We start from the raw sequence: 26974 nt of genomic DNA, 5'->3' as shown, positions 1-26974 counted from the left end.
CCCCCCGCGCTCGCCCCAGGCTTTGATCTTTTGCAATTTGGCCAGGGGCAGTGCTCCATGCCTGCCGGGTGTGAACATGGTGGTGAGTCTTGGCAAGAACCAGAATGGATCACAGATGATCATTGGCCAACAGGTGGCAGAAGAGGAATCCTTGCCTTCCTCAAGAGGAACACCTACCCCGTGGCTAACGCTGGGGTCGGATTTTGGTTTATATTTATTTCTTGGATGTCAGTCTTAACAAAGTTTGATTATGTGGTCTGCTAGCATTAGTTTTAAGCGTTAAGTGACTATTTTGGAAATGTCTTTAGGGGCTTTGCTTATTTGTAGAATTCAATTACATTTAGTGAATTTTTATTTTCATGTTCCTTAAAATTTAAGGTAGAGTTTTCAATTTGTCTTACAAATTGTTTAGTTTTTTTTTTCTGGCTTTAGAGATGCAAAGTCAAATTGGCATTAAAAATATTTTTACTACTTTTTTACTTTGAAATTGACTTAATAAACTACATCCTTTTGGATTTTGGAAGAGTCTTATAGCACAGAAGTAGTTAATTAAAATCTTAACTTTATGATCAAATAAAATAAGAATATTTGAAGGTCCACTCCAGTCCAGGCTTTGCTTTGTTCCCATCCTAAATGCTGCATAATTGAGTAAAAACCTATCATGCAGGAAACTTGACTTAACTGTGGACTTGTTTCCTCTAGTGAAACGTTATATTTGAGTGTCAGTGCCCACAGTTTCAATTTTCTGTGGTGCCTTGCCTCCATAGCTCCCAGCTCCTCCCAGCCCTGCTCCCAGCAACTGCCCTCCCCCCAGCAGCCACCCTTCCCGACTCCATCTAGCACAAGTCCTTCCCCTGCCCGGTGTCCAGCTCTGCCCCTGCCCTGTGTTCAGCCCTGCCCCAGCCCTAGCTCCAGCTGCCCAGTCCTAGCCCCAGCCCCAGCCCCAGCCCCAGCCCCAGCCCCAGCCCCAGTCCTAGCCCCAGCCCCAGCCCCAGCCCCAGCCCGAGCTCCAGCCCCAGCCCCAGCCCCAGCCCCAGCCCCAGCCCCAACCCCAGCCCCAGACCCAGGCCTAGCCCCAGCCCCAGGCCCAGACGAAGTCCCAGCCCCAGCCCCAGCCCCAGCCATCACCCCAGCCCTGCTTCTCCCTAAAGTCACTCCAGTCTGCATCGATTTGGTGCTAAAAGTTGTCCATTGCTCATCCATAAGACTGGAATGCCCACCCTGTGTGCCTCTAGCATTGCTGACTTTCTGAGTTGACTACCTGAGTCATCATTTTCAACTAAATGTACACAATCCCATTTGTCCACTGTCCCATGTTAGAACAATCAATCCATGCGCCTTTGTGTCAATGTTAGAAAATGTTAGTTGAGTTTCATATCAGATAACTATTGTTCAGAATTTTAGTTACTCATCATCTTCTGTATCCCCTGCCCTTAAGGAAGAGAAACCATTCTTCTGTCATTGCTGCAGTAGTCACAGTCCCAGTTTTCTGGGCAGTGTTCATATATTGTGCTGGTCACCTGAACTCTACCCTGAGTGAAATTTTAATTGTCCATTATCTTGCCCACTGGGATTAGATCCCAGTCCAAAACCCTTTTGCTGAATTCAGGACTGGGTGCAGAAAACACAAATATTTTGTTCAATAGTTAACATGCTCAGTCCCAATTGTATTAGCCTTGTCCGTTAAACAAAGGCACCCTACCATTTTTGCCCTGCTTCTGGGATGGCCTGCTGTTCTTTGACAATTAAGGTACCAAATTGTAATTATACATTGTCTTGCCCCAGAATCGATGACCCTTCATCCCCTTTGCTTTGCCACTAGGCAGTGCTGACTACCTGGGACCATGTTCCTTGAATGATTAATGAGTATAATCCCAATTTTCCACCCCCCTGTTCATTACACAAGTCCTTGCAACTTCTTTGCACTATAGCAAAGGGGCTCATCTTCAAAGTCCTTTACTTTTGGATATTAATTAAATACAATCATTAATGTTCAAGATCCTACCTAAAAGGTAAGACCCACCCATGCTCTTGTCTTTACTTCTAAGTAGTGCAGACTACTTACTACCTTGCATTAATATGTAAAATCCTCATTGCGCACTGTCCCAACAGTTAGTCTAGGATATAACCTTATCTTTATGCCATTGCTTATGAGGAGTTCTGATTACCCAAGGTCACTTAAACAGTTGATGTGCATAATTGCATATGTCCATGGTGCTGTGCAATAAAAAATGGAATCCCACCCTATCCTACCCTTTTTGGGATATTGCTAGGGAGCGCAGATTATTCAAGAACTCATGCACAGTTGAAATTGTACAGAATCCTGTCCATTTGAAAGGGCCACTATATCCCACTTGCATACTATAATGTGGGCTGATCACTCAAGGACACTTCCCCAATGTCTCCTATTGTTAACCTAAAATCCCATTCCCCCTTAACTCCCTTTGCATTATTGCAGAGGGTCCTTCTGGCCCTTTAAGGTGCTTAAGGCAGTTATGGCCCCTTCTGTTAGTCTGGGATTCAATCACCTCCTACTTTTTCTGCATTACTGCAGAGAATACTTGGAAATGTTAATGTCCTTAACTGTAGCTATAATCCCTTTTGTTAGTCTAGGATCCTATACCCCCTGTAGTCATTTTGCATTAGTACATAATGTACATGGGATTGTTAATGTGTTTACATGCAGCTCTGTCTGTTCTGTTAATGTAGGATTCCATCTTCTTTAACTCCCTATGCATTACAGCAGAGGGTGGTTCAGATCTTTAAGGTCCTCAAAGGCAGCTGTGGTGTCTTCTGTTAGTCTAGTGATCCCATTCCTTCCTACTTCCTTTGCATTTCTGCAGAGGATACTTGGGACTGCAATGTGCTTAATGCTTCCAGAGTCCTCTCAGTTTTTTTAGGATCCCAATCCCCTCCCTCTTACTGAGTTTGCATTTCACAGAATACAAGGGACTGTTAATGTGCTTAAATGGCAGCTATGGTCTCCATTAACCTAGGATCCCATCCCCATGTAAATTCCCTTGCATTATTACAGAGGGCATTTAGGACTGTTAATGTATGTAATTGTAGCTACAGTCCCTTCTGTTAGATCCTATCCTCACCTACTCTTTGCATTATCATGAAGGATACAATGGGACTATTAATGAGCTTAATTTCAGCTCTAGTTCCTTTTGTTAATCTAGTTTCCCACATACTCCTACTTTTGCATTATAGCAAAGGGTACTTGAGACCTTTAAGGTGCTTAAATGCAGCTATGACCCCTTCTGTTTTTACTTTGCATTACTGCAGAGGATACTTGGGACTTTTAATGTGCCTAATTACCACTATAGTCCCTTTCCTTTGTTTGGGATCCCACCTGCTCCCACAGAGTTTGTATTATCATAGAAGGTACAAGGGACCATTAATGTGCTCAGAGGCAGCTATGGTTTCTTCTGTTAACATGGGATCCTATCACCACTTAACTTCCTTTTGCATTATTGCAAAGGGTACTTGGGACTGTTAATGTGCTCTAAAGGCAGCTGTGTGGTTCCTTATGTTACTGTAGGATTCCATTATCTCCAACTCCCTATGCATTACAGCACAGGGTACTTGGACCCTTTAAGGTGCTTCTGTTAGTTTATGTTCCCATCCCGTCCAATTTCCTTTGCATTACTGCAGTGGCTACTTGGGACTGTTAATGTGCTTAATTGCAGCTACAATCCCTTCGGTTGGTCTAGGATCCCATCCCCTATCTAGTCGCTTTACATTAGCACACAATAATGTACATGGGACTGTTACTGTGCTTAAGTGCAGATCTGTCCCCTGTGTTAATGTAGCATTCCATCTAACTCCCTGTGCATTAGAACAGAGGGTCCTTGGCACCTTTAAGGTGCTTAGACATGCTGTGGTGCCTTCTGTTAGTCTAGGATCCCATCCCCCTTCTACTCCCTTTACATTATATGGCAGGGTATTTGGGACTGTGCTTAATTGCAGTTACAATCCCTTCTGTTAGTCAGTCTAGTTATCCTATGCCTTCTCACTTCCTTTGCATTAGAGCAAATGGGCTATTTGGGACTGTTAATGAGTTTAATGCTACTATGGTCCCTTCTGTTAATCTAGTTTCCCATGCACTCCTCCTTCCTTTGCATTACAGCAGAGGGTACTTCAGACCTTTAAGATGTTTAATTGCAGCCATGGTCCCTTCTGTTAGTCTAGGATCTCACATATTTCAACTCCCTTTGTATTACCTGGTGTTATCTTTGGGACTGTTAGAGTGCTTAGTTGCAGCTCTGGTCCCTTTTCTTAGTCTAGCGTCCCATCCTTCCCTACTCACTGCATTTCTTGGGAGTGGATTTGGGATAGTAATGTGCTCATTTGCAACTGTGGTCCCTTTTGTTAATCTGGGGTCCCATGTCCTCCCACTATTCCTTTGCATACAGCAGAGGCTATTTGGGACTCTTAATATGTTTAATTTTAGCTGTGGTCCCTACCAATACTCTAGGATCCCATACCCTTCTATTCACTTTGCATTAGGACACAGTGTATATGGGACTGTTACTGTGCTTATAGGTAGTTCGGTCCCTTATGCTAATGTAAGATTCCATTCTCTCCAACTCTATATGCATTAGAACAGAGGCTACTTGGCACCTTAAGGTGCTTAAATATAGCTGTGGTCCCTTCAGTTAGTCTAGGATCCCATCTTTCTTCTACTCCCTTTACATGGGAGGGCATTTGGGACTATTATTGTGCATAATTGCACTTACAGTCCCTTCTGTTAGTCTAAGATCGTATGTCTTTCCATTTCCTTTGCATTAGAGCAGATGGTATTTGGGACTGTTAATGAGCTTAACTGCAGTGATAGTCCCTTCTGTTAATCTAGTTTCCCATGCACTCCTCCTTCCTTTATGTTATAGTAGAGTGTACTTGAGACCTTTAAGGTGCTTAGGAGCAGGTATGGCCCCTTCTATTAGTGTAGGTTCCCATCTCCTCCTACTTCCTTTGCATTACTGCAGAGGCTGCCTGGGACTGTTAATATGCCTAATTGTCACTATTGTCCCTTCTGTTTGTCTAGATTTTCACACTTTCCTGCATGGATTGCATTAGCACAGAGGATATAAGGGACTATTAAGGTACTTAAATGCAGCTACTGTCTTTTCTGTTAACTCACGTTCTCATCCCCACCTAATTCCCTTTGCATTATTGCAGAAGGTACTTGAGACGTTAATGAACTATTGTAGCAATGGTCCCTTGTAGGCTGGGAACCCACCCTCACAAACTCCCTTAACATTACTACAGAGAGTACACCGGGACTGTTAATGTGCTTAAATGCATCCACAGACCCTTACATTAATGTAGGATTCCATCCTTGCCAAACCCTCTGTGCACTGCAGAAGAGGGTAGTTTCAACCTTCAAGGTGCTTAAATGCAGCTATGGCCCCTTCTGTTAGTTTGTGTTCCTGTGCTCTCCTACTTTGCATTACTGCAGAGGATAGTTGGGATGTTAGTATGCCTAATTGCTGCTACAATCCCTTCTGTTAATCTAGGATCCCATTCCATTCCACACTGTTTGCGTTACCACTAAGTGTACAAAGGATTGGTAATGTGCTCAAATGCAGCTAAGATCTCTTCTGTTAATCTAGGACGCCATCTCCACTTAACTCTGTTGGCATTATTGCAGAGGCTACTTGGGACTGTTCATGTGCTCTAATGTAGCTATGGTCTCTGCTATACAAGGATCCCAACCCTACATGCTCTCTTTGCATTATCATGAAGGGTACATGGGACTGTTAATATAAATGAAGCCATGGTCCCTTAAGTTAGTGTAGGATTCCATCCTCTCCAACTCCCTGTGCATTACAGCAAAAGGTAGTTGAGACCTTTAAGGTGCTTAAATGTAGCTGGGGTACTTTCTGTTAGCCTAGGATCCCATCACCACCTAACTCCCTTTCAAGTACTGCAGAAGGTACTCGAAACCTTTAAGATGCTTAAATGCAGCTACGACCCCTCTGTGAGTTTGTGTTCCCAGCCCCTCCTACTTACACTTTACTTTATTGCAGAGGATACTTGGTACTGTTAATGTGCCTAATTGCCACTACAGTCCCATCTGTTTGTCTATAATCCTATCCCCTCCTAAATGTTTGCATTTCTACAGAAGGCACAAGGGACAATTAAGTGCTTAAATCCAGCTAAGGTGTCTTCTGTTAATCTAGGATCCTATCCTCTTACTTGGTTTCCATTACCATAGAAGGTGCAAGGTACTGTTAATGTGGGTAAGTGCTGCTATAGTCCCTTCTGTTTGTCTAGGATCCTGTTGCCTCCTACAGGGTTTGCAATACCACAAAAAGTACAAGGGGACTGTTATATGCTTAAAGGCAGCTAAGGTCTCTTTAACCTATGATTCCATCCCCACCCAATGTATCTGCATAATTGCAGAGAGTACTTGGGACTGTTAATGTGCTTAAATGCATCTGGGATCCCTTATGTTAATGTAGGATTCTATTCTCTCCAACTCCCTCTGCTTCATAGCAGATGGGACCTTCAAGGTGCCATAGCTATAGTGCTTTCTATTAGTCTGGGATCTCATCCCCACCTAACTCCCTTTGCATTACAGCAGAGAGTAATTGAGATCTTTAAGATGCAGCCATGCCCCCTTCTGTTAGTTTATGTTCTCATCCCCTCCTACTTTGTATTACTGCAGAGTATACTTGGGACTGTAAATGTGCCTAATGACTGCTGTAGTCCCTTCTGTTTGTCTAGGATCCCCTCCCCTCCTAGAGTTTGCATTACCACAGAGGGTATAAAGGGCTGTTAATATGCTTAATTGTATAGTCCCTTCTGTTAGACTAGGATTCCATCTCCACCTACTCTGTTGCATTATCATGGAGGGTACATGGGACTGTTAGTGTGCTTAAGTGCAGCTACAGCCCATATGTTAGCATAGGGATTTCATCCTCTCCAACTTCCTATGTATTATAGTATAGGGCATTTGGGATCTTAAAGGTGAGAAAATGCAGCTATGGCCCCTCTATTAGCTTATGTTCCCATTCCCTCCTACTTCCTTTGCATTACTGCAGAGGATACTTGGGACTTTTAATGTAGGTAATTGGTACTACAGTTGCTTTTGTTAATCTAAGATCTCACTCCCTCCTACTTGCTTTGCATTACCACAGAGGGTAAAAGGGACTGTAAATGTGCTTCAATGCAGCTCCTGTCCCTTACCTTAGTGTAGGATTCCATCCTCGCCAATTCCCTATAGAAGAGGGTAGTTGGGATCTTTAAGGTCCTTAAAGGCAGCATAGCTGCCTTCTGTTAGTCTAGGATCCCATTCCTTCCTACTGACTTTGCATTACTGCAGTGGCTACTTGGGACTGTTAATGTGCTTAATTGCAGCTACAATCCCTTCGGTTGGTCTAGGATCCCATCCCCTATCTAGTCGCTTTACATTAGCACACAATAATGTACATGGGACTGTTACTGTGCTTAAGTGCAGATCTGTCCCCTGTGTTAATGTAGCATTCCATCTAACTCCCTGTGCATTAGAACAGAGGGTCCTTGGCACCTTTAAGGTGCTTAGACATGCTGTGGTGCCTTCTGTTAGTCTAGGATCCCATCCCCCTTCTACTCCCTTTACATTATATGGCAGGGTATTTGGGACTGTGCTTAATTGCAGTTACAATCCCTTCTGTTAGTCAGTCCAGTTATCCTATGCCTTCTCACTTCCTTTGCATTAGAGCAAATGGGCTATTTGGGACTGTTAATGAGTTTAATGCTACTATGGTCCCTTCTGTTAATCTAGTTTCCCATGCACTCCTCCTTCCTTTGCATTACAGCAGAGGGTACTTCAGACCTTTAAGATGTTTAATTGCAGCCATGGTCCCTTCTGTTAGTCTAGGATCTCACATATTTCAACTCCCTTTGTATTACCTGGTGTTATCTTTGGGACTGTTAGAGTGCTTAGTTGCAGCTCTGGTCCCTTTTCTTAGTCTAGCGTCCCATCCTTCCCTACTCACTGCATTTCTTGGGAGTGGATTTGGGATAGTAATGTGCTCATTTGCAACTGTGGTCCCTTTTGTTAATCTGGGGTCCCATGTCCTCCCACTCTTCCTTTGCATACAGCAGAGGCTATTTGGGACTCTTAATATAGTAGTTTAGGATCCTTTGTATTACCTTTGTATTATCAGGTGATATTTGGGACTAAAAAGTGCTTAATTGCATTTCTGGTCTCTTCTGGTATAGGATTCCAATGTTCTGCAACTCCCTATGCATTATAGCAGAGGGCATTGGGACTGTTAGGGGGCTTAAATATAGCTGTAGTCCCTTCTGTTAGTCTAGTATCCCAAGCGCTCCGACTGCCTTTGCTTTACCTGGGAGTGTATTTGGGACTCTTAAGTTGCTGAATTGCAGCTGTTGTCTCTTTTATTAGTAGTTTCCTATGCCTTTTTATTCTCTTTACATTACAACAGAGGGTCCTTGGGATTGTTAAAGTGCTTAATTGCTGCTGTGGTCCCTTTTGTAATTCTGGGATCCCATCCCTGGCTACTCTGTTTACATTACCTGGGAGGATTTTGGGGACTGTTAAAAGAAACCATATAACTAAATTAGTATGGTTTCCCATGCCCTCCTATTCTCTTTGCATTACAACTAATGGTACTTGGGACTGTTGAAGTGCTTAAATACAGATGCAGTCCCCTCTGTTAGTCTAGGATCTCCTGCCTTTCTCCCTTTACATTATCGAAAGCAGATTGGGGAATGTTAATGTGCTTACTAATTACAGTTGTAATCCATTCTATTAATCTAGTTTTCAGTCCCTTCCAGCCTCCTTCGCATTACCTAGGAGCAGATTTGGGACTATTAATGTGCTCCTTTGCAGCTGTGGCCCCTTCTGTTAGCCTAGCATCCCATGCCGTCTAACTCCCTTTCCATTGCAGCAGAGGATATTTGGGACTTTTAATGGCTTAATTGCAGCCCTGGTCCCTTCTGTTAGTCTAGGATCCCAGGTCCTCCAACTCACTTTGCATTACCTCAGAATGTATTTGGGACTATTTAATTGCTCAATTGGAGCTGTTGTCCCTTTTTGTGTGTCTAGTTTCCCATGCCCTCCTGCTCTTTTGCATTGTAGCAGTGGGTACTTGGGACTGTTAGTGTACTTAATTGCTGGCGTAGTCACTTTTGCTGATTTAGGATCCCATCCCCCTTCTCCCTTTATCAGGGAGGATTTGGGGTTGTTAAAGTACTTATTTGCACCTGCAGATAGTCTAGGCTTTGCTATAGGATCTGCTATAATGCAGATAGTACTTGGGCCTGTTAATGTGCATTAAATACAGGCGTGGTCCATTTGCTGGTGATGACCACCTCCTCCCTTTATATTACCTGGGAGCAGATTTAGTACTGAAAGGTGATTAATTGCAGCTTGTGTTCCCTTCTGATTAGGGTCCCGCATCTCCATCTCTTTGCATTAGAGCAGAGAGTACTTGGGCCTGTTAAATGCTCTATTGCAGCTGTGGTACCTTCTGTTTTGTAGGATCCCATGCCCACCATCTCCCTTTACATCATCTGGGAGTGTATTTGGAACTGATAAATTGCTTAATTGTAGCTGTCGTTCCTTCTGTTAATATACTTTTCCATGCCTTCCTACTGTGTTTCTACTATAGCAGAGGATACTTGAACTGTTAAAGTGCAGCTGTGTCCCTTTGTAGTTTAGGATCCCATGACTTCCCACTCCCTTCACATTACCTGGAAAGGCATTTGGGACTGTTAAGGTGCTAATTGCAGCTGTGGTTCCTTCTGTTAGTCTAGGATCCCATTCTCACTCCCTTTTCATTACTTGGGAAGGTTTTTGGGGACCCTTAAAGAGCCTGTTGCAGGTGTGGTCCTTTCTGCTAGACTGGGATCCATGCCCTTCAACTTCGTTTGGGTTACTGCTAAGGGTACTTGGGACTGTGAATGTGCTCAAATGCAGGTTTGGTCCCTTTTAGTCTCAGATCTCATGCCCTCCAACTCCTTTTACATTATCCAAGAGGGTACTTGGGACAGTTTTTGTGCTCATTTACAACAGTGGTCCCTTTTTTAGTCTATGATCTCATCCCTTGCTACCCCCACTCCCAACTCCCTTTGCATTACCACAGAAGGTACTTGAGACTGTTCAGTGTATCCCATTTTCTCACACCCTGTTAACATTATAGTAGGGGGTGCTGAATACCAAGGCCTCCCTTTTTTGTATTGTTAATGTGCATGATTGCATTTGTTCATCTTTCTCTGCAGTAGATAAGATTTCACTAACTTCCCTTGTATTCAGCAGTGGATGCCCTTTATTCAAGACCTTTATACTAGGATAAAGTGAACCATGGTAATTGATCACACTGTCATTTATTTTCGTCCCCTGTACTCTCTGTATTAATTACTCAAGTTACTTTTTTGGGGGGTTATTTGTATACAAATGTATTCCAATGTTTATGGTCCTTCTCTTTAATTTCCCACCCTTTTTATATTACATAAGGGGATGTTAGTATTTCAAAGTACTTCTCTTGGGACTCTAAATGTGAATATGGCCTCTTGATAAGCTAATATCCTTATTTCTTAGTATTCTATCAGGGGGTACTGATCATCTAAGGTCTTTCTTTTGGACAGTTAATGTGCCAAATTGCACATCCCCAAGTTGGAGATCCCATCCCCATCACACCTTCTCTGAGTCAGGGGTGCTGACCAACTATAACTGCTTCTTCTGTATAGTTTAAATGTGCATAATTACAGTAACCAGTGGTGCCTTATGTTAGATTGGGATCTCATTTCCTTCCCCATTTACATACTTCAGGCGCTTCTGACTAGCCAAGAGTAACTCTCTTGGACTGTTAATGTGCATACTTAAATTCACTCTTATACCTGTACACTAGATAAGGATTCTCCACATACTATTTATATCCCAGCAGGAGGTGCCTACTACTCAAGATTTTACACACTAATGCAGTTAATGTGCACTGCCTTCGTTGTCTTGTGCATACTCAGTTGTTCACGACTGTACCTTTTAGTTCCTGGGGCTCCTGCAATTACTGAAGCAGGAGTGACTGACCCCCCCCAAAACCTTTCTTTTGGGACTATGGATGTGTGTAGTCTCAGTTGTCCACTGTCCTTTGAGTTAACTTGGGTCTCTGAGTCTTCTCACAACCTCTAAGCATTACCGCATGGGGTACTGTCCATTTAAGGCCTCTTTCTTAAACTGTTAATGTGAATAATGACAATTACATTAGGATTCTTCCATTTTACACTCCCTTTGAAGTATTGCAGGGAATTCTTACCAATAAGGTCCCATTTCGTGGCCTGCTGTGATGCATGATTATATTTATCTGGGTTCCTGTGTACTAGGGAAGAAAACCTCTCCACACTCTCTGTATCTTCAAGCAGGGAGTGCCCCCTCTAACTTGGACTGTTAAACTTGAGCAGTCAAAGGACACAATTGTAACTGACCACAGTCATGCACCATGGACATTAATGTGCATAATTGCACATGGCTCATCCCATTTGAATAAGATACTACCTTCTCAGACCCCTTTTATAGTACAGCAGGGGTACTGATCACTAAGGCCTTTTTTCATGCCTTGTGATTATGCATGATTGCATGTATACATTTTCCTATACACCAAATAAAGATACCCTGCTCTCTACTTCCTTTATCTTTTAGCAAGGAGTGACCATTACTTTAAGATCCTTGTATCTGTGTAAGATACATGGTTTTAATTGCCCATGCCCTATCCCTTGGACATTAATATACATAATTGCAACTTACGTCATCCTACCCTGTTGTATGTTATTTGCAGTATGCCAGGGTTGCTAATCCCTAAATTGTCCTGTTAATATGCATAATTGCATTAGTCTGGGTTCTTGTGCATTAGATGAGGACATCCTCTACCCTTACTTCTATGCCTTCCAGTGGATGGTGCTCACTGCTAGCACATTTACATTTGGATGGTTAATGTGCAGAATTGTAGTTTCCACAACGCTATCTTTTCCAAAACTATCATAGCTGCTTTGCAGCACTGCAGGGGATACTGTTTTCTCACAAAGTTCCTTCTAGTAAATTGTTAATATTCATAATTGAAATAGTTATATACCCTCAGCTTCTGTTTGCAGTACAACAGTGTACTGACCAATCAAGGCCCTCTGTTGGACTGGCAATATGTGCAATTGCATTTTTTCCCATTTTGTACACTCAGTAGGACCATGCCTACTTCCTTACCAGGTTCAGCAGGTAAGGTCCACTATTTAAGAAGACTCTTTCACTTGGAAAGTTCATGTGTACAAATGCTTTGCTAAGTATGTGTTCTATTAGAATTCTTTGCTTTGGAGTAAGGAGATGTTATTTACCTAATGCCCATTCTTTTAGACTCTAATGTGTATAATTGCAATTGTCCACCTTTTTTGTTGGACTATGATTGCATTCCTTCAAACCCCCTTTGTATCAGAGGCGTGTTAACCATAAATGAGCTCTTCTCTTGAGATTATTATTATACAGACTTGTATTTGTCTGTGGATTTGTGCAGTGTGAAAGGATGCCCTATGTGCCTACCACTGCCTTTGGATTGCTGCTGAGGAGTGCTATCATGATCTCAGCTCTTGTACAATTAATATGCACCGCTAGCAATGATGGGACCTCTGTACCCACTTTGTATACATCAGGGGTACTAAGGACCCCTTCGTGGACTGTCAATGTGCAATTATCTATGCCCCCTTCTGTTAGATTTAGGTAACATTCCCTTAAAAATCCCTGTGCATTAATGCAGGGGTTGGTGACCACACAAAACTCCTGGGACTGTTAATGGGCACAATGGCAATTAGCAATGGGTTTTTACTCCCTGGCCTTGTTAGGCAAACACTCCCAGCTCCAATTTCCCATGGCATAATAAAGTATAAACATTGCAGTATGCTGTGAACTTGTCCGTCAAATAGCACCCCATACTCCCTCTCCTTTTGTGTTGTTTCCATGTATAAAATTCAAAGTAGTCATGATCTTCCCGTTACCTTCCCTCTTCTCACCCGTTGCTTACCCTTGGACCCTTCCTATGCACCATTCTCACAATTTCAGTTGTTCATGTATTGGGCCACTAAATAAGATTGTGTTCCTTCTTCCCTCCCAACCCCACCCTGCCCCTTTTGCATTATTGCTGGGGAATGTTGACTGGGCAAGGCTCTTTCTCTTGGACTTAAAACATTAATAATCCCGGATGTCATTGCATTACCCACTTTGTATTGCTGTAATGCCTCAATTGCACTTTCCTTGGTCCCACCCATCAGACATGGACTCCCCCACTTTGCATTGCTTCTGAGTAGTGCTGAGTACCCAAAGTCCTTTCTGTGTTATTAACACAGTAGTGATTGTCCCATTTTTCAGCCCAAGATTTTCCTACCATTTTGATGTGTTTGTGCAGTGTTGACTATCCAACGCAGGCCTGAATTAAGTGGATGGACCTTCACTCCTTTAGTGCATTTGTTAATGATCCCAATTCCAGTTGTCACATTCTGGGACAGGAACTGTCCCTGCCCATATCTGTTACTGCTTTCTTGGGCAAAATGCTCAAGGCAAATCAGACCTAGAAAGCTGGATTGCCACTCTTTATTTTGGATTTTCAGTATAAGTATCAGGTGAAAATTGTCTCCCCAGAAAGAGGTTAGCATTGTCTGTATTCTTCCTTCCAGAGCAGATTGCCTGGCCAAGAATCTTGCTTCTCCTCTTATATATTGCTATTGTACTATACCAGTTGCCAGGTATAATTAAAAAATGCTGTTTGTAAGGTAGAATTGTAAACCTGATCATTGAATTTTTGAGGTTCAAAAACCCATTTATATCATGTACCTGATGACCAGTGCCTCTCATTTTACTAAGGGTGGTGGGTCTGTGGAAAGACCACTGTGACTCTTTGCTATTTTAGTATTCCCAAAAGTGTTCTAAGAGTGGAACTCTTAAGACCAATCTTTGGGCTCTACCGCCATTTAAAAACCCCATTCCTTATTTGGGCTTTACCACTGTTCACTTTTAGAAAAACTACCTAGACATTCTAATCCTTAAATTTCTTCATCTGAAGCATCCACCATCCCTTCCTTATTTTAAGAAGATTACTGTAAAAGAATGAAATGAAAGAACATATTCTGAGGCACTTTCGAAAACTGTAGAATTACAGTTGATTAATCTATTATATAAATAAAATGCACAGTTTAATTCTGCTAACTTAAAGTAGCCGGAAGCACTGCACTGGAGTGATGGCTTAGAAATGATGGGACCAATTTCCCTGTTTTATATTGATAAATAAGCCACGATCTAATCATTCTTCTGGACATGAATCAACAGTGAGATGGCTGCTTGGTAAAATGAATAATATCCTAATCTCTAGTGTGCAGGGTGTGGCAGAGAAGTATTTGATATGGAACTGCTGAAGCAAATAACTAGTCGTCACAACAGCAGTTCTTTGTAATCACTGAAAAAGGATTTTTTGACAAGGATGTCAAAAGATCGGCGCAGCTCAGGGTGCAGTATGCACTACTGGCTCCTTGGACAGCTGTAAGAAGAGTCTCTGGCTCTTTAGAATACTGTAAGTACTACTTTGTAGCTATTAAGTAATCTTTACCCTGTTCTATTTTCTTTCTCTTAAATGCTACTTATAGAAAAGTCAGAAGGATCGCTTCTCGGCCTTTTGGCTAAGATCACGTGTAGAAAAATCAGAAGGCCTCCATCCTTGTTCCTATTTCATCTGCAAATATATATATAAAATCTCATTCCTGCGATGGTTATATTGCCAAGGAGCAATATATAAGCACACTTGAAATACCTTTAGGGAATGATAAATGATATTTAAGTGCTGTGTTGTGTGCATTATAAGTTATAGATTTTTAAAAAGGGAGTCCACTAGTCTTTGAAGTTACTTAGATAAACGTAAAGAAGGAAGTAGGTTTACTTTTTCTTTTTTGTACACAATATGATTAATATTGCAGCCATATGTGTAGTTTAGTTGGTTTATTTTAATGTCATTTGGTTTTTACCTCTTTTGAAGGTATGAAAAGTGATTAAAGAGATAAGGCCTAGATTGTTGTGATTGGCTGTACGCCAAGGCTGGGGAATTGTTGATTGTCAAATCTCATTATAAGCCTTAGCTTTTCAAGGTTCAGGGATTGGGGGTATAAATCGGATACGTTGGCATTTTGTACCTTTTTATTCTATCTCTGCCCCAAAACATGAAGTAGTTATGCCTTTTTAGTTTGAGATATTTGTAGAACCTATTTGGCAACAAGGCAATGGAGAAATGTAACTTATAAGAAAACCATGACATTGCCCACTTTATGAAGTTAAATTTTCCTTTTCTCCTTCCCCATTTTCAGCAGATGACTTGATAAACTAAAAAGCTTAGCCCCCCTGATATAAAACAAACTAAAAAAAGTCCAGCTGAAAAAAATATTAACATCAAATTTGAAACTTTTGTGCATACCCATGCATCCTGTCAAGAGCAAGAACCATATTAATGAGTGGAGCTTCTCTTACTGCTCATTTTAATTCATATCCATATTTCCTCATGGCTTGTTTTCCACCAATGCCTAAAGACATCCCCCAGGCTGACTGATTGGGAGTAGTATACAAATGGTTCTGAGCCATCTTGGAAATATGGTCTATGCCATGTTTCTCAAACTGAAGTAATTTGTCAGGAAAAAACGCCTTTTAAAGGAACAAAATTTCTTGAGATCCTAAAGAATATATGTTTTGAGGAACAGTGACTTAACAAAGTTATTTGAAATGTAAACATGTTTTCCAATTTTAAGATATCTTTATTAAAGATATTATGATGGTTTATATAATTTATGTAGGATTTGGGGATCCATGAGAATATATCCACAAATCTCCAGGGTTCTTATCACCCTAGATTGAGAAACACTGGTCTATGCTTATGAGGTCTTTTATTGTTACTAATAAAATTATTCAACATTGATATACAACTATAACTATTTATTGGAATTTGTTTTTAAAGGGATGAATTCTGAGCTGGTTCTGTCCTCCCACTGAAGAGGAAGGATGGATCAATTTTAAGTGGATTGAAGCCTGCACTAGACAGCATCCAAAGGTGAATCTTGGAGTTATATTTCAATTCATTGCTTGAAATAAAGTCTCTAGCATTTGTAAAATGGAATGCTCTGGAAATGTGGGCATCTTCAAAATTGATATAATCTTTATGTTAACTCAACAAATACCTATTGGGTCATACACTGGGATAAATAAAACCAAAGACATGATTCCTGTCAATGAGGATGCTAAAACAGGCAAATCATTATGGTGTTGGGCCATTTGATGTGTACTATAAACATGTTGGAAAGTTCTGTGAGGCACAGGGGAAGAGTGGAAGAAACACCCTTACTGAGCAAGTGATGGCAAGGGGAAAATGCAAAGTGTGACTAAAGAGCACTTTGGTCAGTTTACTCAGGATATGTAAACTGAAGGCTTATAGACACTACTGCAGTATTGCTTGCTTTGGCAAATGCATTTTAATGAAGCACATGTTTTCTTAGATAGAGTCACTTTTTTTTCATGGGTTTGGGGGCAAAATGCATGAGATGCTGGCAATATTATGAAAAAGTTCAAAAGTGGGATTAAGAACATCTAGCCTTTGGTCCTTGTCCTTGGACCAAATCACCATCTGTCTTAACTTTATTGTCTAGGGATGGCTGATGAATTACGACAGACTTGAATAGAATATCTCAATCCCTGAAAATGACATTTTGTCATTTGGAAAATTGAAGGCACTTGAGGGTTTTTTTGGGCATTTCTCTAAGTGGTTATTGTGATTTTATTTCTGACTTTCTTCTAGAACGTTAATATATAGGTGGAGGAAGTTTTCTGATCCTGGTTTTGTGCATATTTTCCCAAATGCCTCTTTAGTTTTTCTACCTATCTTTCTGTGATTTATGTGCCCATTTCTTTAACCACCTCCCTAAATTGTAGAAAACCATAAGACCTAGGGCTGCTATGATTAAGCATTCATAATTTTTTTAAGGATATCTGGGCCCTGGTTAGCAAATGTACATCTGCATGGGAATTTGACTTCTAAGTAAATAATTTAAAATCTGTGGTGTCTTCTAAAATATTCTTATTTATGAAAATGTCCTGGGAATTTACCAGATTAAAGAGAAGAAAACTGATATCTGACCTGAGGTAACTGTTCCCCCAAACCTTATAAGCTTGGTTGATGACAGAGTATTGATAGTGTATGGTTAAACAGAGCTAATGCCTTCCTCTGCCTCAAGTCTTCCAAATGGTATTGGAAGAAAACTTGATTTTCTCACTGCCATAGTTTTGACTATAGACAAAAAGCACTTAACAACTTATCGAACTCAAGTTGGATCTTAAGTATTTGCGACTTAGCTGACCCATTGAATTTAACAAGTTAAACCTCAGTGGCCATGCACAGTTATATATCGTTGTACTGATGATATTGAGTTGGCTGTTTTTATTGGTGATTTAGGCTTTACTTGGTTACTTTTCCTTGATCTCCCCAAATTAGAGTACTGAGACATTGAATGGTAGGCTTCTTGTGCTCCTTGGGCAAATGAGTTTGGTTAAAAAAAAAACAAAAAACAAAAAACCTCTATTCTTCATTTTGATGCCTACTTTGAAAATGAACTTTTGATTTCTTCATGATAGGATGAGAGATTGAAGCAAATTTTGAATTTGGCCAGTGCTAGATTTCTTAGATGTTGGGTAGACTTAAAGTATTATTTTGTTTGACCAACTAGAATGCTATTCTAGTTTCTTCAGAAATATTAGAGGCTATGCAGCAGACCCAAGTAATACCTTCTTATTGCATAAAATATGTAACTGAATGCTTGTAACAGTTTGAAAATAAGGTTATGGCTGGGAGACAAGTTTCCTTTACCACCTCTCATAAAATATCTAGGTTACCTTATCCATAGCTGTGAAAACTTTTGGCATGCTCTATTTTTACATTACTGGACTCATTATCAAATACCTAGCTTACTTTAGTTGGTAGCTTTGAAAATTTATGGCATACTATATTTTTTTTGTTTGTTAATATGCTTGCCATTGTGTGGTGTTGGTTTGTAATTATTCTACGATCTATATACCATTAGAATTTTCTAGCCTTACATGTTTCCCCAACTGAAAACTGTCTATAACTCACTGTCTTCATTTTATAATGGATTCACTAGGTCATTCCATAAAGTCTGATGAACAAGAACAGGAGTTTAATTGCTAATTTTAATAACTTTGATGTTATGGATTATTGATATTTGGGCCTCATATGTTTCAACTTTAAAACTAACTACAATTAAATCCCTATAAACAGAAAAGAAAAAACAAGTTTTTAGGCCAGTTTGCTAACAATGATGGTATCTACTGTAGCAAAATCTGAAACACAGAATTACCAGTTCTTAAGTTCCATTTTGCATTTGCTTTAAAAAAATACTCTGCAATTTTTAAGCCTTCAGCATCTGGTTGGCAGATTTAAAAGGAAAAAAACGACTTTCTTATTTTAGAGGTTTACAGAATAGTTCTGAAGATAGTACAGAGGGAGTTTCTGTATACCCCAAACTCCACCCATTTCCCTTTATTATTAATATGTTACAATGCTATGATACATTTGTCACAATTAGTGAACCAATACTGATACATTATTATTAACTAAAGTCCATACCTTACTTACATTTACTCAGTTTTTCTTTAGTGATTTTTTAATGTTCCAGGGTCCCATCCAAGATATTACATTGCATCTAGTATCATGTCTTCTTTAGGCTCCTCTTAGTTATGTTTATCAGACTTTATTTTTTGATGGCCTTGACAATTTTGAGGACTAATGGTCAAGTATTCTGTAGAATGTCTCTTTATTGGCATTCGTCTGGTTTTCCTCTCATGACAAGACTCAGCATGAGTTTTTGGGAGAAAGACCACAGAAATAGTCTGTCATTTTTACTTTTCAGGTATATATACTATCAATATGACATATCATTGTTCATGTTGACCCTTATCATTTGGCTAAGGAACTGTTTGCCAAATTTCTCCACTTAACATATAAAATTATATTTTCCCTGGGGCTCCTGAGTGGCTCAGTTGGTTGAATGTCTAACTCTTGGTATTAGCTCATGTCTTGATCTCAAGGTCATGGGATTGAGCCCCACATTGGGCTCAGTGCTTGCGTGTGGAACCTCTTTGGGATTTTCTGCCTCTCCCCTATTCAACACTTATGTTCTCACACATGCTGTCTCTCACAAAGTAAATAAACATTTAAAAAAAATTACTTTTTCCCTTACCATAGTGTATTTGAAAAGAAGCCACTATATTCTTTTAAGAATGGGGAGTTTTGCTCCACTTCTTTGATGGTCAAGTATCAACTAAATTATTTGTAATTCTTCTGCATAGGAAATGTATCTTTTCTTCCCCAATTTATGTATTTACTAAATTTAATAATTCACTCATATCAATATGGGCTCATGAATATTTATTATATGCTGGATAATGATTCACTACTACTTATTTTTTTGTTTATATTGTTCCAGCTTTGGCCAGTGGGAGTTCTTTCAGTTGGCTTCTTGAACATAAACCCATCCTTGTGGGTTTTTTTGTTTGAGCTCTTTTCTTTCTGGCACTACATGATGCTCCAGGCTTATGTGTATTTCTCCTATCCCAGAATCTACCATTTCTTCAACGAGTTCTATATTTATTGGAGAACAGTATTAGAAATTGAGATGTGGGTACTATGTGGGGTGTTATGCTTCAATACCTTCTGAATTGATTAGAGAGCGAAAAGATATATGTATGCATATTATCTCATGTATATGCACATATCTATCAGTATTTATATATGTGATAATCGCCTAGTTTCAGCTAAATATGGGTTTATACAGAGATTTCTAACTTTAACCCATTATCCCATGAATCATTGTAGTCTCTTTTTGTTCATTTGTTACTTTCTGCTCTGACAGGTTGGCTTGGTTGGGAGATTTTTTTAATGCTCGTTAGGGTAGATAAATACACTGACAGTTGCCTCTATGGTTGAGTTTAGGGAGAGTTTAGCTGTAGGTTGATTAAAAGTTTCTGAAACTAAATATGACTGTTCTACCCTAAATGTTTCTCTGAATTTTGAAACATAATTGGTTACAGAAACAAACCTTTCTTACAGACTAAGATCTATCCCAATTTCTACATTTTGCACCTCATTTTCAGATTAAATTACTCTAATAAAGGTAGGTAATCTGTTCCTTGGGTATGCATTTATTTTCTCAGTTTTTTTTCTGATAGCTATAGTACCTTGAGAACATTGGAGGTGGGGAGGGAAGAGAAGGGCATATTCCTATGTGAGGTAAGGAAAATCCATTTAGTAATCTCCAGCTAATTGTCCAAAGTACCTACATAAGACCCAAGGAGTAGATTTCTTTTTTGGCAAATGTAATCCAAATGCAATTTTCAACATTTTAATCTTATTGGATTTTATTCTAGCTAATTGGTGTGCAAATTTTTAAATGTTCTGACTAATATCTCACATGTATTGCATATGGAGTAGTAACATGTTAGTTTATATTGGGCATAGTTTTAATATTTTATGTTAGATATTTGAGACACTTTCTGAAATCTGTATAACAAGTTTGACAGTAGGGAGTTCTTGTCTCAAATGTGTTCTTTTTTCCCTCCAACATTTATTATGAACATTTTCAGAATTTAAGGGGTGCCTGGGTGGCTCAGTCAGTTAAGTTCCGGCTTCAGCTCAGATCATGATCTCGCCGTTCTTGGGTTTGAACACCACATCGGGCTCTGTGCTGACAGCTAGCTCAGAGCCTGGAGCCTGCTTCAGATTCTGTATCTCTCTCTCTCTTTGACCCCCCTTGCTCACACTGTCTCTCTCTGTCTCTCAAAAATAAATAAAACACATTAATAAAATTTAAAAAAAAGTTAAAAAATTTGTTTAGTTAACCCAAAAACTCACCACTTATATTCTACAATTACCATTTTGCTGTAGTTGATTAAACTTTTCCTTAAAATAATTCTTATGTCCCTTCTGAATTCATGGAAATAATTTCTAATCTAAAGAGCATGAAAAAATAAGAATAAAGTTTTTGTGTTTAGATCTATAATACAACTAAAACACAGCAAGTATGCAAAATAATAGTAAATAAATGGGTAATAAAATGTGAAAAGGGTACTATTATCATATTACTTCTTTGCAGCATGGCATGTCTTTTCTCTCATGTGCTGTGTTAATATCCTTATCCAAATTATTACCCTTTATAAGCTGCTGCAGGATCTTATTATAGCACATAGCAGTGCTATTTCTTTCATTTGGCACAATACTCATATTGTTTTCCTCTGTTCTTTCTTTAAACTCCAGGCAACAAGGTAGTACCACTTGCCACTGGAATTCTCCATTTAAAGGTAGTCATTTAAATGATCTAGTCTATTTTTATGGTGAAATATAAATGTGGCAAAAAAAATTTCATAGAAACGTCCTATACCCCTGAGTATCCTTGCCCATACCTCACAGGCAAAAGACTTCTGAATTGAGAAATAACCTGGGTTTAAGTACCACTTGACCACCTACTTACTAGATGTATAACATTGATGGAATCTCATCTTCAGGGCTCCCAGTGTCTTGATCTAGGGAATGATCACGTCCAATTACGTGATCAATAATACCCCTTCTGGCTGTGATGATTCTGTGACTTGGCTAGTGTTAGAATACTTGAACTAGCTGGCTAACTATGCCACTAGGGTTTTGGGTCTAAAGTACATTGACATTTTGTTGAGCTATGAGATGACAGACTGAGAGTCTCAAAATTCTTGTCAATGAGTATTGAACCCTAAAATATTTTATTTTACAAGTTCCAAAATGTAACCACTTTCTCTGGCTTTAGCTTCCCTTTAAGGGAAGGGGACTGCTTCTTGAATATGGCATCAGTATAATAACAAAACTGGAAGGCTTTGATCTAATGCAGCCATACTCAGTAAATATGGTTCAGAGTGGCTCAGAAGATCTGGAGAGATTGGATTAGTCATTTCCTTTTAGCTATCTTAACTGGAATGTGTATAAGTCAATTTGTACTTTGATCCATTGATTTAAAAATTCTTTGAGTAAATTTGCTTGTACATGGAATGCCGACTTACCATCATTGATGAGGTTTCAAGAAGGAGCAGAATAAATATGTATAAATATGCATGAATTGTCATGTTTAACTGGAGGCCTGTATTTGGGGATAAAGTATCTAATCTTAAATAAAGATGGGAAAGGATGTTGCCAAGACATTTTGAAGCCTATTCTGCTCATATTGAGAACATCATAAAACACTGGTTTGGTTTCACTGGATATCTTGAGTATAGAGTTGAATAAGTGATCTTTCACATACTACTGTTAGAACATGTTTGATATTGATATAAAGGTAATTATTGTATAGTAATTCCTGATTAGGAATCTGGATGCCATACCTGGCGCTTTCCACACCATACCATACAAAACGAAGTGCTTTGTTTCTGTTGTTGAGGATTTCTTAACAATTTTGGTATCTTCCTGAGCCCTGTCTTTCTTTTCAAGGACATTCCGAGCATGTGAAACCTGAGGACCGCAAGTAGCTCTAATCAGCTTCACATTCGGCAGATCTTTCTTTTTGAGAATCTGGATAAGCTCCAAATAATCTAAGATGATGGCTTGCAGGCCACCTGGGAAAAAAATAAGGTAGTTTGGGGAGCTCATCATTGTGGGAATTCTGTCTTTGGCTTTATGGACTTGAATTTCTTGCAACTTTACTTTTTAAAACACAACATGAGCCGGTTTTTATCAATTCTTACTTTTTTTTGGTCATATACACATATATATTTTGACTTTACAGATGAGTTTGGCCTATTATTCCATTTATCCTTCAGCTAATCTCCAGTGAGGTCTAAAAGGGCAAGCATACTCGATCCCCATTTCAAAAACAAAGAAAGAGAGATGCAAAACAATAAATTACTTCCTTTCACATCTCATAGCTACTTAGTAGGAAAGATAGAACAAACCTGCACATTCTGATTAGCAGGCCTTGAAATAGAAATTATTTCCACCTTCCTTTGGCAGACTAGTAGTTAAGTGTTGAGAATTTGTTGATGCATAGTACTAACTTGATATGTGTCATAGTCCCAATCCCATTGTCATTGTCATTCCCTTGTTTTAAAAAGTTGAGAATTTGTTAACTTGAAGAACCATAAAATTGCTGAGAGGTAGAATAACAGAGACCCAAGGGCCTGTGTAAGCTATTTACTGGATTCATTGCTTTCTGTATGTTATTTTTCCTTTTGCATAGATTTGCTTAGCTGTTGTAATAAGTGGTGTTTTAGATGCCTGTAACCATTCTTGATTTCTCTGAATATCCTGGGATTCTGTTGGTGCTCCATTTATATTAGCTGTTCAGGAAAATGTACCATGTGGATTGAGTAGAAAACAGTTTTGTTTATCTTGGCAGTGTTACAGCATCTTAATACTTGATATAAAAATTAAGAGGGCAATACTATATAAAACTAGATGGAGAGGCACTTTGATTGAGGTAGATTGCTCAGTTCTTAAAATAATGCTTTCGAAATGAAGCCTGAAGCAATGTGAAAATTCTTAAAGAACTCAGAGTCAAATCTCATGGGAGCTTTTCTAAGTGACTTGATGGCTCACTTGTTGAGAAAACTTTACTTCTATTATTTTCAACCCCTTGATTTCTTGAACCCCACCATATTTTATGATGAGAACAATAGGGTATTAATAATACACCCTAGAGAAATGCTCATCAATGGATACTGTAGAATAAAGCATGATATGGGAATTTAGGTAATTGTTCAGTTCTAAATTGCTCTTCAAGATGAAGGGAAATGCAAGGAATAGAACTGGAATGAATAAAAGAATTTGCATGTTGTTAGGCTGGTAGGTTGGATATAGAGCACTACAGAGTTTTAAATTTTCACCCCTCAATCCATCTGAAGGAAAGGGCAGACATGGTTTAATTTAATGACTAATTGCTAATTGGGACAGACTTTTCCAGTGCTCTGCATTTTAGTAACTTATTTTTCCTTTATTTCTTCTTCAGATCTTCCTCTGAAGAATAGGCTTGTTGCTCTACAGTGTTAGTGACCCATTCCCTTTGACGATCCCTAGGTGGAGATGGGGCATGAGGATCCTCCAGGGGAAAAGCTCACTATCACTGGGCAACAACCCTAGGCTAGGAGGGTCTACCAAGATTCTTTCTAGGACCTACATAGGAAGATGAAGTTTTAAAACAACCGCCACACATCAAGAGGTGAGTAAGTTGTCCCTAAAAGCATAGTAAGTACCTTTTAATTTGATCTGGTTTTATGTTGCACTTAGTTTTCCATTGAGATTGCTTCCATCATTATCGACTATGTACGTTTTGGTAAAAACAGATTCCTAACTATCCTGGGATGCAACTGAGTGTGAGGTTGGTGAAAATAATGTGAAGACAGTAGCAGACTGCATTGAGTTAAGATGTTTAGGGTAGGACTAGTGTATGCTAGAGGCTTACAGCTAAATTGTTTTTTCTTTAAGGAGAACATGGGCAACAACTGCTGCATCTGCACCATTTATTGTGGACATATCATCATTTTGGACCCTCTGGTCCCCAGAGTCTTTCTTGAGGCCCTGTTGGGAAATTTTGACAATCATTTACATACTTCAAGATGCCTTGGGATGTCTTTGAGATAAAATGCAAAACAAACTGTTTGCAAAGATAAATATTGCCTGTATTTTATGCCATACTTGCTGGTTGATTGAACCCAATCAGAAATGGCAAAAAGTTATCTGTGATCAGGTAGGATCTAAAGAACTAGGACCTTGCATACTCTAGGTGGGTGATAAGAGAGGCTGATTAAGGGGATGTAGGTTGGGAGATGGAGGTAAGCATTCAGTAAGCAGTAAGCCCTGATCATATAGGTTTTGTACAGATTGTTCAACCAAAAGAATATGACTGGGATTATTGGTGTTTGCAGAGGTTCAATGACTGTTATTAGGTACAATATTTTCCTATTTTTGCCATAGTTTCCTATTCTGTTGAATGAAGAACGTGTGTTAGTTTTATCTCTAAAGAAATAAAAGCCTCAACTTTATAGGTTTCTAAGCTTTGTGGAGACTGTTTCTGTAGCTCATTAATTTGATTTTCCCATAACTTTTGCATAGTACTCAGTCAATACTTCTTTATGGCATTTACATTGTTTCCCTCCCATTTTTTTTATAGCTCCTGACTGTTCCCTTCTTATCTGCCAAATCATTGTCTCCCTAAAGCAAAGCAGATGGCAAGAAATTTGAACACATCAAAGGAAGATCAACATGCCTGGCATGCTAACATTATAAATAGCAGAATGAAGTAAGTTGTTAGTGTTGTAATCCTGTGAGGATCACTTTAGAGCTAATAGTTATTTGTTCTAGGTTTGTATAGGATGAAGTATGATGGTCTAACATGCAGGGGTGCCAAATGTCAAATTCAAGGATTACCAGTAACCTGTACTACTAACTAGGTTCACTGAAGCAATTCAAAGATATTACAGTCTGCATACCAGTTGTGTCAGAGTAATTGAGTCTTACCTTGTCTTTTCTTTATCTTCACTGCATACATTTTTTGCTACTCTTAGAGACATGAACTATAGAAGCCTAAAACAAAAAGACTGTTTTTTCCCCCTGAAAGCATGGTTCTTTCTTACCTTCTCTTGTAAAAGCATCTACTGCAGTTAAGATTTAGTGTTAAAGGAAACCAAGTCCCTGAAGCTACCATTCTAATTGTGAAGGGTATGAGAATGAAATCAGTTTTTTTTAAAGGGATGGGGAAAAGTGAAGAAATAAAATGAGGCGATTGACTAGATGCTCCCTAAGGGCCCTTTATTATATTCACTCACTTGTGGCATCTTGTTTGGCTCTTTTGGGAATCCTTATAAACAGTTGAAGCAGAATATTAAAAGGTACACATTCTGTGTTTAAATCTTCTGCTACTCAATAGGTGTATGTCCTTTGTCAATTTAGAGTTTCTGGTTAGATTTGTATGTGAAGCTTAAGTGAAATCATGTATGTAAAGTGTTTAGTACAGTGTCTGGCACATGATAAGTAAAAGCTAACCCCAGAAGTTTCTTAAGTTCATTTGACATAACACAGGTGACCAATAATACTATTTAGTGGCGGGCAGAGTTGGCATGTTTCGATTTTGTGTAAGAAATTTGTAAGGCATTAGGGAGAGGGAGGGAGGCAAATCATGAGAGACTCTTGAATACTGAAAACAAACTGAGGGCAGAAGGGGAAAAGGGAAGGGAGTGATGGTCATGGAGGAGGGCACTTGGGAAGAGCACTGGGTGTTATATGGAAACCAGCTTGACAATAAACTATAAAGAAAAAAAAAGAATGCTATAAGAAATAAAATTTTTTTAAGGTAAAAGTTTATATAAATAGAAGACTGCCTATATTGGTGGTGGTTGTTATAATAATAATTATTGTTAGTCATATAAGTAGTATTGGAACTGATGATAGCTTATTGTAATTATTAATGCACTTTTTTATTTTCTTTTGTTGTCTTCTTTTTGTAATGCTTCTCATATGCCTGTTTTGCCCCTTACTTTATCTTGTCTTTACTTCTTACCGTCTTCCTCTGAATGTCTGCCTTTGCTTATCTCTTTCATTCATAAGTGTGTATTTCTTGGTCTATTTCTTTCTTGAATCTATTTGGTCTTTCTTCTCTATCTAAAGTGTGTCTCAGCCATTCCATGATTCTCTGCAGTTTCTTCTTGTGTATCTTTGTCTAGTTTTCTTGTTTGTTCCTAAGAGATGTCTGTGCCTTGTCTTGGATGACTCTATAGTTTTTTCATTCTGTTTCTGATTCTCTTTTCTCTCCTAGATCTGGTTCTTTTTTCACTTTTCTTCCCTTTGTGTCTCTGTGTCACACGATGTGTACTTTTTGTTCATTTTTTGTTCTGCCTATACGTCTCTTTTTGTTCTGTTGTGAACTGGTTTGTTTT

At 39.2% G+C, this 26974-nt stretch overlaps 1 long non-coding RNA gene across 2 annotated transcripts; it reads left to right on the top strand.

Moving 5' to 3' along the window:
• Positions 1-1060: 1060 nt before the first annotated feature.
• Positions 1061-26893, top strand: LOC115283304. Of its 2 annotated transcripts, XR_003904999.1 has the most exons (7): positions 1061-14555; positions 15981-16073; positions 21342-21385; positions 22539-22679; positions 24052-24261; positions 25213-25341; positions 26646-26893. It is a non-coding gene; the product is annotated as an uncharacterized LOC115283304 (long non-coding RNA). The 2 variants fall into 2 exon arrangements; XR_003904998.1 differs by lacking the exon at positions 21342-21385.
• Positions 26894-26974: the final 81 nt, after the last annotated feature.

The sequence above is a fragment of the Suricata suricatta genome, chromosome X, assembly GCF_006229205.1.
Source record: "Suricata suricatta isolate VVHF042 chromosome X, meerkat_22Aug2017_6uvM2_HiC, whole genome shotgun sequence".
NCBI lineage: Eukaryota > Metazoa > Chordata > Mammalia > Carnivora > Herpestidae > Suricata > Suricata suricatta.
The sequence above is the reverse complement of the archived record's forward strand: the minus strand, read 5'-3'. Positions and strand labels throughout refer to the sequence as shown.